The 17,383-nt window shown below is 45.3% G+C and overlaps 1 protein-coding gene across 1 annotated transcript in view; it reads left to right on the forward strand.

The window, feature by feature from the left end:
• Nucleotides 1-17,383, forward strand: part of EREG (epiregulin) — a 77,584-nt gene that overhangs the window by 17,661 nt on the left and 42,540 nt on the right. Inside the window, exon 3 of the mRNA XM_077276578.1 lies at nucleotides 1,410-1,499. The gene's annotated coding sequence lies outside the window, so the exon portion shown is untranslated. The remainder of the gene's footprint in view (nucleotides 1-1,409; nucleotides 1,500-17,383) is intronic.

Raw genomic sequence — 17,383 nt, forward strand, 5'->3', positions numbered from 1 at the left:
AAACAACGCTGCCGGTTCCCTCGCTGAGGTCCAGGCTGCGTCGGACAGGTGAGTATAGCAATATTTTTTATTTTAATTCTTTATTTTACACATTTATATGGATCCCAGGGTCTGAAGGAGAGTTTCCTCTCCTTCAGACCCTGGGAACCATCAGGAATACCGTCCGATACTTGAGTCCCATTGACTTGTATTGGTATCGGGTATCGGTATCGGATTGGATCCGATACTTTGCCGGTATCGGCCGATACTTTCCGATACCGATACTTTCAAGTATCGGACGGTATCGCTCAACACTAGTTAACACACTTCTCCATGTGCCTTCTGGGGGGCCTCGAATGAATGGGGAAAGTGATAGGATAAAACTGGTCTGGGAAACATGAGTGCATAAGGGTGCACGGTCTTGGTTGGGGTGCGCACCCTTCCCCAATGTGCAGGGCAGAAATATATACAATAAGTCCAGCACATATATAGTAATAAATTAGTGTGCAGGTGCACGTACACTGCGCCCAAAGTACAGACACAGAAACAGCACATCGCACCTAACGAATACATGAATTCCACTATTGGTACACATGTAAAAAACAGGAGTTATTTCATTTACAGCTTTGATCAAAAGTTGGAAGTCATTCACCAGTGAGAACGTGACCTTATTGTACGGGCTTTAACTTTACTTGCAGTAGTACAATAACATCATTGCCACACAATACATAGAGGCTGTATAAATTAAATCAAGTAATCAATGGCTGAGTTCAGTTGATGCTTTCTTATTCCGTGTCACAAAGATTTTTTCCCCCATATTATATCATTAATTTAATAATGCCATTAAAAAGTAGACGTCCTGCAAAAAACAAGCAAGAAAAAACTATACCTCATGAGCTATGGTGATGAAAAACAAATTATGGTTAGAAAGCCATGATGAAAAAAAAATGCTGACTAAGGCTGGGGGCACACACAACATATAAAAGTACGGTCCGTTTTTTACAGACCAAATACGCAGAAATGTTCCCTGAACAGTGATCCGTATGTCAGCCATAGGCAAGGTGTGGCTGTGTATTTTGCGCATGTAAACCTCTGTATGGCATCCGTATGGCGAGATTTTCTCGCCAGCTCGCAAAATGGAGATAGAATGGATCCATGGGCTCAAATATTCGTGAAAACATATATACACTATATATATATATGTCAGTGAGACCCATATATATATATATATATATATATATATATATATATATACACAGTACAGACCAAAAGTTTGGACACACCTTCTCATTTAAAGATTTTTCCGTATTTTCATGACTATGAAAATTGTATATTCACACTGAAGGCATCAAAACTATGAATTAACACATGTGGAATTATATACTTAACAAAAAAGTGTGAAACAACTGAAAATATGTCTTATATTCTAGGTTCTTCAACCTAGGCCGGGTGGCCGGGGCACCGAGGAAGTAACAGACTCTACGCATTACTTCAAACTACGGCAGGACAATTAACTTCAGGTTGGTTGTCTCACGCATTTACACCTAACGAAGACACGGAGGCAACTGTGGGAGAGGGGCGTCTCTAGGGTCCCAGAATAACTCCAGGCCTACCCCGTCATACGGGTGCGTCCTAGCCATATCATCTGGGGGACGGAGAAAGAACATCAGAACAGATACGAGTTGTGAGAGAAGAACATCAGAAACAGACACAACAGTTGCGAGGACTATCCCGTGGTGCTCAGCTGGGAGGTACTACAACACATAGGTGCTAGAAGGTAGGCACTGATTTCCACCTGCAAAGGGAACTCTGGATGTGCCTTCGGACTGGCCGGTCTCAGCCAGCCCTGTTAGCAGTGCTCTGGATTGCGGGCCCTGAAGCCTTCAGTAAAGAGGTAAAGAGACTGCAACCCTGTGTCCTCGTTATTCATCGTGACTTGCACCACGCACCACCATCACACCTTTCATTGGACGCCCCTTAGCAGGGTCACGGACCGGGTCTAGCCACCGTGACAACCCCAGGACCGAGACAGAGAGGCCCGGTATCGAGTACCCCGCGGCCCTGCGTCTGGGGGCGCTCCAGATAGATAGAAAAGGTTATCCATTAATTTATAGATGTGACAAGATATCTTTACAAACTAAAGCAAATATGAATGGCTTATAATATGCTATTTTTAATGTCTTATATGTTTTCAAGATAGACTTGACATGTGAGGTAATTGTTAACATTTAGCATATAGCATAGGAATTTTGCTGTAAGCTGTAGATCTTTTACAAGTACTAAAAAAAAACATAAAACTGCAAAGGTCGAAATCTAATGTATAACATTCTATGCAGTGAGAAGCCTTGTAGTGGACACTTTAATAAACAAATAAGACCAAAGCCACAGAGCTCTGATACAGTGGAACGTGAGGCTGAGATTCACACACACACAACTATAAAGGGCAGAAGAGCTTCTCTGCTTTCTCTGGTTCTCTGGGTGCAATGTGGTGGCATTTGCATCTCCAAGATTTCGTTTTTGCAGATGTTTATGTACAGTCATATGAAAAGGTTTGGGCACCCCTATTAATCTTAAGCTTAATGCTGTATAAAAATTGTTTTTTATGCAACAGCTATTTCAGTTTCATATATCTAATAACTGTTGGACACAGTAATGTTTCTGCCTTGAAATGAGGTTTATTGTACTAACAGAAAATGTGCAATCTGCATTCAAACAAAATTTGACAGGTGCATAAGTATGGGCACCCTTATCATTTTCATGTTTTAAATACTCCTACCTACTTTTTACTGACTTACTAAAGCACTTTTTTTGGTTTTGTAACCTCATTGAGGTTTGAACTTCATAGCTAGGTGTATGCAATCATGAGAAAAGCTACTTAAAGTGGCCACTTGCAAGTTGTTCTCCTGTTTGAATCTCCTCTGAAGAGTGGCATCATGGGCTCCTCAAAACAACTGTCAAATGATCTGAAAACAAAGATTATTCAACATAGTTGTTCAGGGGAAGGATACAAAAAGCAGTCTCAGAGATTTAACCTGTCAATTTCCACTGTGAGGAAGATAGTAAGGAAATGGAAGAACACAGGTACAGTTCTTGTTAAGGCCAGAAGTGGCAGGACAAGAAAAACATCAGAAAGGCAGAGACGAAGAATGGTGAGATCAGTCAAGGACAATCCTCAGACCATCTCCAGAGAGCTGCAGCATCAACTTGCTGCAGATGGTGTCACTGTGCATCGGTCAACTATACAATGCACTGTGTTTTTTTTGCCGCCACGCATAACACCTTTTTGTATTACCAAACAACTCAATCTTGGTTTCATGAGTCCACAGGACCTTCTTCCAAAAATAAATTGGCTTCTCCAAATGTGCTTTTGCATACCTCACCCGACTCTGTTTGTGGCGTGCTTGCAGAAACTGCTTATTTTGCATCACTCTCCTGTGGAGCGCCCCCACACCGCCGCAGGGCCGAGGGGTACCCGGAGCCGGGCCTCTGGGATCTCAGTCCTGGGGTTGTCACGGTGGCTAGACCCGGTCCGTGGCCCTGTCTGTCAGTGGGGGACGTCCGTTGCAAATAGGTGCTGTTAACGGTGGTGTAGCGGTGCAGTTGTGGGGTGCAGGTCGCGGTAAATAACGAGGACACCAGGTTGCAGTCTCTTTACCTCTTTACTGGAGATCTCTCGGTCCTCAGTCCGGAATCCGGTCCACCAGGCTGCGCAAGTCCGGCCGGTCCAATGGCACCTCCAGAGTTCTCCTCACAGGTGGAAATCAGTGCCTTCCTTCTTAGCGCTTTGTGTTGTAGTCCTTCCCTGCTGTGCTTACGGAAAGTACCCCACAACTGTTGTGTCTGTTTCTTAAGTTCCCTCACAACTCGATTAACTGATCTTCTGCTAATCTTCCGTCCCTTCCTGATGTTACAGTAAGAACGGCACCCGTTTGTCAGGTAGGCCTGGAGTTCTTCCGGGACCCTAGAGACGCCCCTCTCCCGCAATTGCCCCCCAAGACTTCATAGGTGATATGTGGTAGACAGCCCGCCTGAGACTGACTGTCCTGCCGCTGTTTGGAGTATGGCTTAAAGCTGTATATTATTCCACTCCCTCGGCGTTCCGGCCACCGGTAATGCGCCTCAGCAAGGTGCTGCCTCTTTCAACAAAACCCCTGCTGGTATTCTCCTTCTGCTTGATTTCGTTTCTCACTCAGCACAATCTATCTCGCTTCTAATCCTTTCTTAGGGCACCGCCGCTATTCTGAGCAGGCACGGTCCCGTTACGTTCTTTCAATGCCAAGCCTCTGCCAGGATCCCACCCCTGGCAGAGACCCTTCTGTCTCTTCCTCCACAACACCCTCTCTCACTAGGTGTTGCTTCGTTCGATCCAGTCAGCTTTCTCTACTAACTTCCTGCCTGACCCCCAGTTTACCCACTATGGTGGGGAGTGGCCTAATGAATAGCACCCTTAGCTCCCCCCGGAGGCCCAGCTGTGAAACATATTGGTGTCTGTGATACCTGATTGGAGGAACTCCTTCAGTGCCATCGAACGCACCATGGCTCCCCTTAGTGGCGGAGCCACAGTACTGCAACGACCAGGACTCTGGGGCGCTGCACTCCCCCCTGGTTAAACACAGTACTCCGGGACTGGGAAGAAAACAACAATACAGGTTAGCAAAAAGACATACAAATTTGTTGAGTGCAAAACATTAAGCATACTTGAACAGGCTTCCCTTTATGGGAGGTGAGGACACTTTAACGTTACAAAACATAATCAAATATCATAGCAACAGGCTACAATTAACTCTCATTACCCAACCGGGTATTCTACTAAGTGCAAATGCTGGAACAATAAATTAACATTGCCTTTAAGAAACATACACTCTTAGTTTATCAAAGGCCTTCCTATAATCACATTACAGGGCAAGGTAACTTCACATTCTCCTACTTTGAACCTGCAGGACCGCCTGTCCCTATGGCACCAGACCTACTGCCTCTCCTTTCTTTTACAGGACCGCCCCGTTCAGCCAGGGCCTACTGCCTTTCTCTACTATACATAGTATAGACATAACATTCCTTTCAATTTGAGAGCATGGAGCACACTCTGCTTGGCTCCTATAAGGACTCACTCACTAACCCCTACGGGTCTACTTTCTGTCCTTAGTAACGAACTAACTTTCTATGGGGACGCAGGGTTTACCTTCTATCCTCACATTCGTTATTACTTCTTTAATTTCAGTTAAACGGAACTCTACATCTACCCCTACGGGCTTTCTGCATCTTTCTCTTCAAAGAACATTATCTAGGTTTCACATTTTAAACAAATTAAACACACATAACTTTTCCATGAAAAACAGTTACATTTCCTTCAAAGCATTATCTCGACATTACTGTTCTAAAACAGTATCACTTTCAAGTTCAATTCTAACCTCCCCTTTAAGAGGAGATCAAGTCTTTCTGAGGTAGCTCTTCTTCTCAGCCTACCAGTCCATGCAAAGGCTCCGGAATGGTATCTTCGCAAAATGTCTTTAAACAAAACCAGTAGGAAGCACCTTTAAGAAGGTGCAAACTATTTACAAGAAAGTTCAAATCATGCACAGTCCATGATTTCGCAGTTTGTGTAACTTTGTGCAAAACTTCAAGAACACAACAATAGTGACCCCGGGTCAACAAAGGGGTCACCTTTTTAAAGTTTACCCTGGACGGGTTTAGCAGCAACTTAAAGAACAAACAGTAACTATTTTACAAATAAGAAAGTACAGTAGAATCTTACTGTGGTGAAGCGGAAGGTGGCCTCTTATCCGGTCTCACCAGGCCAACAGATCGCACTGGTGAGCCAGGACGCCGTTCCGGTCCCAGCAGTGATAAAATCCCTCGCCGGGAGGTCCTCCTTACTGGCAGACGCACACGTCCCTCCGGGGCACGGCAAGGCTGGGCTTCTCGGGGTTCCGCGGGGCCGGGCTCTGCTGCTTTCCCCACTGAATCAGCTCCTTCTGGTGTTCCGGCAGCAGCCTGGAGGGCAATGCATCGCTGCACGCCTCGCGCCATCCAGCCAGCCTCTCCCGTAGCCCTCCTCCAACGAGTGTAGGTGACGGCATCACCTGGCTCCAGATCGCGAGCGATCCTCCCGCTGCAAGGCTCCACCTCCTCCCGGTCTACGCGGACCTGTATCGGCTCCCCGATCTCTTGGATTACTCCCCTTCCGCACTGGGGATTAAAGGCCACCACCACACCCCAGTGTGATGGCGGGATCTCCGGAGCACTAACTAGGTCGACCGGTTCTGTAGGCTGGGGCCGGCTCCGCCATGCTGCTATCAGACGCCGTAAATGTTCGGCGTCCGGCATGATCTTCAGGCCCGGCGCTGGTAGCGTACCTTCAGCCGCGGCCAGGTGAGAAGCAACAGGAGACAACCTGATCTCTGTGGGCTGGCCTAGCCGGGTAAGTACGCGGGCATCGGCCTTCAGCCGGCGAGCTAGCTGTCGGGCCTCGGCTGCAGCCACACATTCTTCAGCCAGCGGCAAAGGGGGTCGGCCCATCGGTGACTCTGTGAGGGTCAGATCCCGCAGCGCTGGCGTTTCTGGGGCTTTCTCAGGTTGCGCAGCCTCAGGCCGGACCGGGTCAGCCCCGCGTGGTGCTCCTGGTGCCGCCATCTTTGCCTCCTTTTCCGCGTCTTCGTCCCGCGGTCTCTTCCGTGGGCGGCCCCGTCCCCATGGTCTCCACCCTCCGGCCAGGATCAGGAGGCGGACCTCTGCTGTTGACGGGCACGTCCTCAACACACAGAAATATTTAGACTGGGCGGCCATTGCTGTTCGCGCTCTCCAACTTGTCTACGCCCACTCCACGCCCCTCTTCTCTTCCTGCGCTCTCCTCAGCGCTGCAATGGCGGCGGATTTTGGCGGCAAATGGCACAACACAGTCTTTTCAATAAAGTACGGTTCAAGTACAGTAAATCACAGTCTCTAGGCACACATGACCTGATTCTTCAGGCTTAAGTAGATCCTGTTCGTGACGCCAAGTTGTGGAGCGCCCCCACACCGCCGCAGGGCCGAGGGGTACCCGGAGCCGGGCCTCTGGGATCTCAGTCCTGGGGTTGTCACGGTGGCTAGACCCGGTCCGTGGCCCTGTCTGTCAGTGGGGGACGTCCGTTGCAAATAGGTGCTGTTAACGGTGGTGTAGCGGTGCAGTTGTGGGGTGCAGGTCGCGGTAAATAACGAGGACACCAGGTTGCAGTCTCTTTACCTCTTTACTAGAGATCTCTCGGTCCTCAGTCTGGAATCCGGTCCACCAGGCTGCGCAAGTCCGGCCGGTCCAATGGCACCTCCAGAGTTCTCCTCACAGGTGGAAATCAGTGCCTTCCTTCTTAGCGCTTTGTGTTGTAGTCCTTCCCTGCTGTGCTTACGGAAAGTACCCCACAACTGTTGTGTCTGTTTCTTAAGTTCCCTCACAACTCGATTAACTGATCTTCTGCTAATCTTCCGTCCCTTCCTGATGTTACAGTAAGAACGGCACCCGTTTGTCAGGTAGGCCTGGAGTTCTTCCGGGACCCTAGAGACGCCCCTCTCCCGCAATTGCCCCCCAAGACTTCATAGGTGATATGTGGTAGACAGCCCGCCTGAGACTGACTGTCCTGCCGCTGTTTGGAGTATGGCTTAAAGCTGTATATTATTCCACTCCCTCGGCGTTCCGGCCACCGGTAATGCGCCTCAGCAAGGTGCTGCCTCTTTCAACAAAACCCCTGCTGGTATTCTCCTTCTGCTTGATTTCGTTTCTCACTCAGCACAATCTATCTCGCTTCTAATCCTTTCTTAGGGCACCGCCGCTATTCTGAGCAGGCACGGTCCCGTTACGTTCTTTCAATGCCAAGCCTCTGCCAGGATCCCACCCCTGGCAGAGACCCTTCTGTCTCTTCCTCCACAACACCCTCTCTCACTAGGTGTTGCTTCGTTCGATCCAGTCAGCTTTCTCTACTAACTTCCTGCCTGACCCCCAGTTTACCCACTATGGTGGGGAGTGGCCTAATGAATAGCACCCTTAGCTCCCCCCGGAGGCCCAGCTGTGAAACATATTGGTGTCTGTGATACCTGATTGGAGGAACTCCTTCAGTGCCATCGAACGCACCATGGCTCCCCTTAGTGGCGGAGCCACAGTACTGCAACGACCAGGACTCTGGGGCGCTGCACTCCCATACAGCTTCTCCTTGTGCAAAGTGCGTTGTATAGTTGACCGATGCACAGTGACACCATCTGCAGCAAGTTGAGGCTGCAGCTCTCTGGAGGTGGCCTGAGGATTGTCCTTGACTGATCTCACCATTCTTTTCTCTGCCTTTCTGATGTTTTTCTTGGCCTGCCACTTCTGGCCTTAACAAAAACTGTACCTGTGCTCTTCCATTTCCTTACTATGCTCCTCAAAGTGGAAATTGACAGGTTAAACCTCTGAGACAGCTTTTTGTATCCTTCCCCTGAACAACTATGTTGAATAATCTTTGTTTTCAGATCATTTGACAGTTGTTTTGAGGAGCCCATGATGCCACTCTTCGGAGGAGATTCAAACAGGAGAACAACTTGCAAGTGAAAAAAGGGATATAGTCAGCTTACCGGTCTTAGACGAAATCCCCAGACCTGCCAACGCCCAGCACGGTTCGGGGTGAGCGCCCACAGCAAATGAAGACAAAAAGAGAAATGATCCAGCTGGAGGTGGAGGCAGTTCAGACTTTGTGAGACTTTATTAGACAACTAAAGCGATAAATAGTTCTTCAAAAAGAAAAATCTTTACATAGCAAACACCTGGCACACCAGTGAGGAGGATCAACGCGTTTCAACTATGAAGTCTTACTCATGATCTATGCTTGCAAGTGGCCACTGTAAGTAGCTTTTCTCATGATTGCATAGACCTGGCTATGAAGTTCAAAGCTCAATGAGGTTACAAAACCAAAAAAAATGCTTTAGTAAGTCAGTAAAAAGTAGGTAGGAGTATTTAAAAAGAAAATGATAAGGGTGCCCATACTTATGCACCTGTCAAATTTTGTTTGAATGCAGATTGCACATTTTCTGTTAGTACAATAAACCTCATTTCAAGGCAGAAACATTACTGTGTCCAACAGTTATTAGATATATGAAACTGAAATAGCTGTTGCATAAAATTTTTTTTTATAAAACATTAAGCTTAAGATTAATAGGGGTGCCCAAACTTTTTCATATGACTGTATCTCTGTATGGTTTTTTAAATGTATGTGGTCTGTTTAGGAAAGTCTTTCCTTTAGATAAGTAAAATGATTTTTTTAAGCAAAATAAAACATATTAGGTAAATACAGCAACCGCACATAAAGCTGTGTGAAAAAGTAATATTTCTATCTCTTTCCCTTTGATGGAATTAAGGTTTGGGACCCCCACAATATGGTGTGTTGAGTTGATGACCAACACTGGTTCATGCTCCTTATGTGATTACCCATCATTTTATCATACACGCCATGTATTCTACAATAGTATAGCATAGAGGGTTTAAAAACATTTAAGTTCTACAAGTGGCTTTTTTTGTACTTTGAGCGTTGATATGTTTTACATTAACCATAAAACATCTAGTATATTAGATTGTGACATGAAAACAAATAATTTTAAGTTTTTGAATGTGCAAATATAGTGGTTTGGCTCTAGCATATAGTAGAGGGGGACGTAACATGCCCATCAAGCATTAGAGTAGTGTAATGACAGGATAGTACTCAAACTCTAGAGAAAAGATAAAATCACATTGACAAAATTCTGCTCAAAGTGCAGTGGAGGGTTATGTTGCATTTACGCTGCACACAGCGTATTGGGAAGGAGTGTTCTTGGAAGAAAGAAGAAGTTGAGGGAAAAACAAAAAACTGTTTGAACCATAAAGGGTTAACAGCAAATTGGAAGATATTCAGTTTGGAAAAATGACATCTTTGCGGTGATCTAACTAGTACATCAATGAACAGGATAGAGATCTTTCTAATGATCTTTTTACACTTATGCCTGCCGCGGTGACAAGGGGTCTTCCTCTAGGTCAGGGGTGAGGAACCTCAGGCCCCAGGGCCATTTACGGCCCTCGAAGACCTTTTATTAGGCCCCCCGAGCAGATTCACATGGACCGCATTCTTGTGCAGAGAGCTGTATTTTGATTGCCACCAGCTCATTAATTTCTTCTTGCTCTGTTAGCACACACACATGCGGTGTTAGACAAATTATAGACAAATTATCCATCCCACACCACCTCTTCATTTATCATGTTCAACTGTGAAAGACATCCACCGGGAAAAACTTTACCCATGAACATCACCCACTAGGTGAACGCCAGGAGGCCAGGCAAAGGTTTAAGTTGTTGGAGAATGTAGATGAGTCAATTTGTTTAACCCCTTTCCAACATAGGGCATACTAGTACGTCCTATGCTGTGTGCAGGTGTATGGAGTGGACTCAAGAGCTGAGCCCGCTCTGTAACTGGCAGGTGCTGGCTGTATTTTACAGTCAGCATTTGCCAAACACAGAAGCAACCAGAACAAGAACAGAACACTGCGATTTAAAGAGCTTTTCCACTACTGGACAACCCTTCTTAATAGCTTCACTGCACATCAAAAACAAAAACATTTTGTGCTTATTTGCTGGATCTACTCAGAGTAATGTCATGTGACCACCGATGGACACAGCACTAGCATAGCAGGAGTCACGCTGGCACTAAGGTATGAAGTGTTTGTGTTTTATGATGTGCAGTGAAGTTATTAAGAAGTAGTAGAGCAGTGGACAACCACTATAACCATCTAAACGCCTTTGTAAATCTAACAGCATGTAAATGGCCTGATTACATGATGCAGTTGTTTAGCCACCAGTCAGCTTCCCTGAAACAAGTTCGCAGAGAGCCGATGGGTTGCATTGGCAACTGGTGGGTTGCATTGGCAGCGGTGGCCTGCAAAATGCCCACATCTCTGTGCTCCTATGATGATAAGCCTGTGGTTGGGTTTTATAATAGATCAGTTATATTATTCTATACTGCCATACTGAAATATATCATATAGAACAAGCTTCAAATCCTCTAGGAGGATTAATAAATACAGGAAAAATAAGAAAAATTATGTTTTAAAAATATATATATGTAAAAAAATTTGTTTTGAATCACTCCTCTTTTTCTACTCCAGAAACATTAATATTGCCATGTATCTAAATCTCTGATCTATCAACATTTAAAAAAGATCTAAATTGTACAATAATTGCCCAAAAGAAAAAAAAACTGAAAAACAGCAACTTTTTATAAACTTCTATATTGTTTTAAGCACTAAAAACAATAAAAACAAACGTATAGGTTAATCAATAAACATATTCATAGTGACCAGTAGAGGAAAGTTTTTGCCTTCGGACCTATGGAGCACAGGAGCAAAAGAGAAGACCTATTTTGGGAAAATAATTGAAGATGCCTTCTCCAGGTCCATCTTTAACTCGGTGCCCTGGATGATTCGTTTTTGAGGCAGTTAAGATCCCGGAAGCAGGTCAATGGAACCATTGTATAGTCTGTGCAGAGGCAATGTCTCCACTTCCTTCCCAACGAAGACATCTGCACACAACCAAAAAGTGGATGGCAGACCCAGCGGAGAAGGATGGCATCACCATAGCCAGACAGGATGTACAGGGGCATAACACCTCTCATGACAAGTACATCCCCAACGAAGCACCTAACCGGATCTCCAGTCTAGAATGAGTTCCTGATTATGTAGCCATGGAAGACCCATGAGAAGTGAGTGCAACAGACCAGGCAGCACCTAAAAAGGGATCTTCTCCATATGCAGCATTCCTACCCAAAGGTCCATCTGCTCGGTAACAACTTGACTTTGGATAGGACCTTTTGCTTGATGGAGGACACCATCAAAGGATTCTGGAGGCATCAGACAGGAATCTGATACCTATTCACCATGGCTTGTTGCAAGAAATTTCCTGCTGAACTGAAGTCTAGGTAGGCAGTCTCAATTAACCGGGCCCCTCCACATGATGCGGATATGTTCAAAGTCAATAGTGGAGAGGAATTACTCTCGCCTAGTGTTCTTGTTGCTGCTCAGCCAGCTTAACATGGTCGACTTGCATAGGGTTCAGAGAAGATAGGTGTCTCAGAAGGCTGGGCATTGAGCAGTCTCTGGAAGGAGGAAGCCAGATGTGATGGTTTCCTCTCACTCATCACCTCTCTGGACCATTCCTGGAACCTGATGTTGATTCAAATTGCCAGGGAAATCAGGTCATCTAGGGTAGCAGTAATGTCTCGACCAGCCAGTTCATCCTTAATCCTTCCAGATAAGCCCTCAGAGAAGGCGGCTACCAGAGCCTCATCATTCCAGCCAAGTTCGTAAGACAGGGTGCGAAATTGGACATCATACTGGCTTACAGTCAGATCACCTTGTCTGAAAACTGAAGATGCAGCAGAAGACACATGAACCAGCTCATGGAAGACCTTATGAAATGCCCCCAGGAGGCCTGCCAATCCATGGTCACATGATCCTCTCCCACAAGAGGTTGAGCAATGCTAGGGACCTCTTGCTAGGTGGGACATCAGGAATCCCTCTGTAGTCTGATCAGATGGAAATTGATGGGCCAACATTTCATAGTGCAGCATGCACTGCTTAAGAAACCCATGGCACTGCTTGAGGTTCCCATCGTAATGTGTCAAATCAGATAGATGAGGACCATCTCCAAATGCAGACTGAGTACTTACTGCCGAGACCACTGGAACTTGGACTGGAGCGGATGAAGAAGCTGAAGTCAGAGTATCTAAACAGATATTCATTGTCCGCAGATAGGACAGAATTTTATCTTGTTGATTTCATTGATGGGTCTTCTCTTGGTACAATACCAAGAGCAAATGAGTATTTGGATCAGTGTGGTCTCTGGCCTGTAAAAACTGTCACACTCTGTGCCATGGGGCCAGGCTTACCCTGGAGGGGCCCAGCTATCTGGTTTTCACTAGACATGGTGGAGTTAGGCTTGAGCTGCATGTAGCCACCAGGTACCACTCCAAAGGCAGTCTCGGAAACTGCGGCAGTTGACCCCAAGGATCAGGAACACAGTCACAGACATGGACTTGGAGTCACTGGCAAGAAAGGATTCAGAACCAAAGGTAGGCTAGAAGTCAGAACCTGATCAAACAACACGGATACTGTTTCGCAAGACAGGATGGACACTGGTACTGTTTCAACAAAGTGGATGCTGGAACACTAGATAGGACTGACACTGATTCTGGTTCTGGTGCTGCCAGAGCAGGTTCAGGTACCGCTGGACTAGTTTCAGGTCTAGGTACCGACAGAGCGGTTACAGGTTCAGCTACCACCGGAGCGGATTCTGGTTCAGGTGTAACGGGGGCCAGGGTGATAGTCATGGCGAGAGCCTTCTGCTGTTCTTGGACACCCTGTCACTCTGCTACTGTCATGTCGGACGCTGTTCAGACCAAGTCGTTCGACAGACAGTGGTAATTCCGCTTTTGACCACTATGTGCTCATTGGCGTCGGCTAGATTTTATCTAGCTGGCCTGGGGTTAATTTACCTGATGCTCGGATTGGAAGCTGGGCCATGCCCATTGCCTTTAAATAGTTCTCCTGAACATTGGGTGTCGCCGATTATAGCTTCTGTCTTGTGCGTTGTTATCTCGGTCTGGAGTGGTGAGATAGTAGTTGGAGTATCGTTGCTGGTGGTGTATTTCCCTTTGTCTTATTTACTCCTTCCTATATTTGTATTTATTTTGCCCTGCGCATTTATAGTGTTTTCCTGAGTGACTGCGGCGTGGTGTATATTTTCCGTTATCCTTGTCTGTTCTTACTGTGGGTATTGGTGTATGATCTTTTCACTGGGTGGAGGGCGGTGGTTTCAGCCTAGGGTTGAAACAGGAGACAGGGCGAGGGTCGAGGCCTAGACATGCACACCATCAGTGTAAACTCTAGGTAGAGGGTCAGTCAGGATTTCCCTAGTCTGAGGGAAATTGCAGGGGCCCGGGTTATTAGCTCTTGCCCACCTAGTCTCCCCGTGACAGCTACAGAAACATTGGATTCCTTTTGTTGTGTGCTGTGTTTGCAATGTACTTCACCATCTGTGGGTCAGAAGTCTCCTCAGCGTGAAAAGTCCCGATTCGTTTCAGCAGCACACAAATATTCTCAAATTCCAGATTCATTTTCAATAACATTTTACTCAACTCATTCAGCTTCATTACAGATGCCGTCCAACAGTCTTCACCTGTCACAGATGCTCCTTCTGCTAAGCTGTCCCTCGTCTTTCCTATCAACGTGTAATCTGGCACCAGGGTCTCCATTCCCGCAGTTTTTTGGGTTACCAGTCTAGCTGGTCTCTGGTGCTCCCCGTCCACTTTCCCCATCTTGGGCAAAATTACCCGATCCCACTGCCCATCCTTGTCGGACCGTAAGTCCCGGATGTCACGGGAGTCACCCAAAGGCCTAACCGCTGATTCCCTCCAACTGCCCAGATCCACACATGTTCCGAAGACAGACATATCACACTTCTCAAACTTCAATTCTTCTTCCTCAGAATCTCACTCTCAAGTCTCTAGCTTCTAGAATACCTCCCTTAACTCCTCCCACCAGCTAGCTTTCAATTGGTTAACTCTTTCTATCTTATCTGACATCTAAATCTGAATCTAACTTTATAGTGCCCTGACTGTCCTAAATCCTACATGACCCTTACTGGACACTAAACCTAGTTGTATCACTAAATATCCCTACCTCTATCCCTCACTCACACCTAGAGACATATAAACATTACTTGCACAATGTATAAACACAAGTACATTGGTCAACACACTAGAATATAATCAAATGCTACCACATTACACGGTACACATCTTAAAGTATATAAACCGTACCCAGTTTTATTTGACAGGTATGCACAAGAATGCAGGGCCCAAACCAGCCACCTGTGCACCGCCTACACGGGTATCGTCGGAGCAATTTCTGGTTAAGGTACCGCTAGAGCTGTTTCAGGTTCAGGTATCACCGGAGCGATTTCAGATTCAGAAAATATGGGTAACAGGAATAGGGTCTGAATTAGACAAAATGGTTCAAGGTACAGGATCAGATTGGACAGTTCAGGGTACAGAATAAGACAGGATGTTTCAGGGTACAGAATCAGACAGGATGGTTCAGGATTCAGCATCAGGTTCAGGCAGGATGAATACCGCAATAGATTCAGGTTCTGGGTTCAGGAAGAATGGATTCAACAATAGGTTCAGGTTAAGACTGGTACAGGTTCAGGAATAGGTTCAGGTTCAGACTAGGACAGGTTTAGGAAAGGAATAGGTTCAGGGATCTGACAACAAACTAGTGAGAACAAACTCAAACTGAACACCAAAGAGGGCATTGTACAGGCACCTCCCTACGGGGGAGGATGCTGTAAGTAATAGATGCCTCCCAGCTATTGGTTGGGGGCTAATTCAGAGTTTGCGCGCTACCCCATTAAGAAGTGAGGAGCGCGTGCACACTAAAAACCAAGCAGCAGGACAGGGAGACACCGCTGAGTGGCTGCGGTGATGAGTATGTCGGCATCCCTGCCAGGAGGAGGGAGACGGCATTGGCGTTACAACCAGCACAGCCACAGAACACTTGGACACATTCAGAATGGCTTACTCCTTCCTCATCAGTTACCAGTCAGGGTAATAACTTTTGCCCATGACAGCTGAATCCCACGCAATGAACTCAATACAGCCAAATTAGCAGTTCTTAATAGCGGCTTAAAACCCTTTACAGGCAGCCATGGGCCCTTCTGCTAAGCACCAATGAACCATCAAGTTGAAGTTCCTAATGTAGTATTTATCTTCACTTAAAATACATTAATTACAAAATCTTTTCATCATCATATACCTAATTACACAAGCTGCATGCTAAACCTTGGCATTATTAACTTTCACATAAAATACTGTGGAAAAGACCTGCCAAAATTACTGCCTAACTAGTTTCCTTCAGTCTCTGTGACAACCTGCTTAAAATTCCTTTATGATGTAAAAAACGCCCAAGGCTGAAAAGACAAGGAAGTATTACTTTCCCCAGTATCGGATGTGATGAAGAAATACGGAAAATACTATTACTTTCTAAAGAAGAAAAATGTTAATGCAGGAGAATTGCAAAGCATTGCACGAGTGATCAAAGTTTGCAAGGTTATGTCCCTGACTAAATATTTGGAAAGAATGCCTTTTTCTCCATAAAAAGATACTTTCTTTGCAAAAAAACCCCACAAAAAACAAAAGTACACATAATAGGTATTGTCATATAAAATAGATGCATGAATCACAAAATTGCACCAATGAGAATTCAAAGACTCTTACAAAAAAAAACCCTAAGTGTTTAACATTGTTCAGTCAGCTTAAATTAGGGGAAGTTTGAAAACTTTCTGAACGAAAAACAGTTTTTGTCAGACATAGCAACAAATCACAGCACAGCTTTCATTTTTTTATTTTGCCTTTTGGAAAACAAAGCTATGCTGTGATTGGTTATTATAGGCATCAAAGACAGTTTTCAGAAATCCTTCCCAAAGTGGATGTACGTTCCAGCCATATCGGTGGTGCAATCGGAGGTCACAGTCAATGCTCACTGTCAATGCTCACTGTGAGCTTGCTGTAATCACTCCCTGACACTTTGATTGACCACCTGCTCTGCACACACATTGTAGGCTGTCAATCAAAGTGCCGGAAATTGATTACACAGTATAGGGAGCGGCTACTGTGGCCTATAAGATTGGAAGCAAGTGATCGCAGGGAAGATATAAGTTCATTTTCTCCCTGTAGCTGTGTTTCCAGTAAGACAGGCATAATTTACCCATATTTACCTTCAGATTAACCATATACTGGAAGTAAATTTCATTTCTGGACCCAACAGGTTCCCTTTAAACCTTCTCCTCACTTTTTCAATTGTGTCATCATAGCCTTTTATTCCTTGTCAACTGGAAAACTGAAGAAAATAACAAGTGAATAATTTGTTCTTTGGAAATTCATTTCGAGTGACTAGTGAAACCCCGGCACGGTATCAGTAGCTATTTTATTTGAGAAATCCAGGAAGTCATATTTTTGTATTATCCTGTATAAATGGTTGTTTATGGTAATCTGTTGCATCTAAACTCCATGATAAACATTCGCAGCTGCAGTGAAGTACTATAGGCCCAGGAGATTGCATAAGAGACGAGAGCATTTCCGGAACACAATCATGTTTACATTCCATTGTCATGCTTATTAAATACAATCAATAACATCCTGACTTTGCAATAATTTTGGGGTGAACATACATGCCAAGAAATTCGCATGACCAGTTTGTGAGGCAACAATATGAACTGGTAAAGCAGAGAATGGTCACACTTCTGTGGTTTGGAATTTGGGTTATTGCATCACTAAGTGAAATATTGCAGAAATAGGTCATCTGAAATGATGAGTGATTTCAGGGAAAG

Source organism: Ranitomeya variabilis, chromosome 1 (assembly GCF_051348905.1).
Source record: "Ranitomeya variabilis isolate aRanVar5 chromosome 1, aRanVar5.hap1, whole genome shotgun sequence".
NCBI classification, from domain to species: Eukaryota; Metazoa; Chordata; class Amphibia; order Anura; family Dendrobatidae; genus Ranitomeya; species Ranitomeya variabilis.